The sequence below is a fragment of the Eimeria mitis genome, genomic scaffold (assembly GCF_000499745.2).
Source record: "Eimeria mitis Houghton genomic scaffold, Emh_scaff758, whole genome shotgun sequence".
Taxonomy (NCBI): Eukaryota; Apicomplexa; class Conoidasida; order Eucoccidiorida; family Eimeriidae; genus Eimeria; species Eimeria mitis.
In genome coordinates this window covers 12,125-12,928 of record NW_013575553.1, presented here as the reverse complement: position 1 = coordinate 12,928, position 804 = coordinate 12,125, and positions in this window count along the sequence as shown.

Below are 804 nucleotides of genomic sequence, written 5' to 3'. Positions count from 1 at the left end.
CCCTAAAACCCCTAGAAACCCTAAACCCTAAAACCCCTAAACCCTAGAAACCCTGAACCCTAAACCCTAAACCCTAGAAACCCTAAACCCTAAACTCCCTAAACTCTAAACCCTAAACCCTAAACCCTAGAAACTCTAAACCCTAAACCCTAAACCCTAAACCCTAAACCCTACCTGGCAGTCGAAGTATTCTACTCTAAACCCTAAACCCTAAAAACCCTAAACCCTAAACCCTAAACCCTAAACCCTAAACCCTAAACCCTACCTGACAGTCGAAGTAATCTACTCTAAACCCTAAACCCTAGAAACCCTAAACCCTAAACCCTAAAAACCCTAAACCCTAGAAACCCTAAACCCTAAACCCTAAACCCTAAACCCTACCTGGCAGTCGAAGTAATCTACTCTTAAGGAAGGGTTTGAGTTGACCTCCAGCAGCCAGCATTTATCATCGGCATCAAGAAGAATATCTAACCCTAGAAACTGAAAACACCTAGACATCTGCTGCTGCTGCTGCTGCTGCTGCTGCTGCTGCTGCTGCTGCTGCTGCTGCTGCTGCTGCTCGGTCTGGTATACATTGCGGTAACGCAGCTCAAGCCAAGGCTGCAACGAAACAAATGTTTTTGCTGTTATTTCTTTTATACTCTTCCATACTTTCGCTGTATCTACACCTATACACACACCACACACAACAAAGAAACAAATATACACTGCTGCTGCAGCAGCAGCAGCAGCAGCAGCAGCGGCAGCAGCAGCAGCAGCACCAGCAGCAGTACCAGCAGCAGCAGCAGCAGCAGCAGCAGCGGC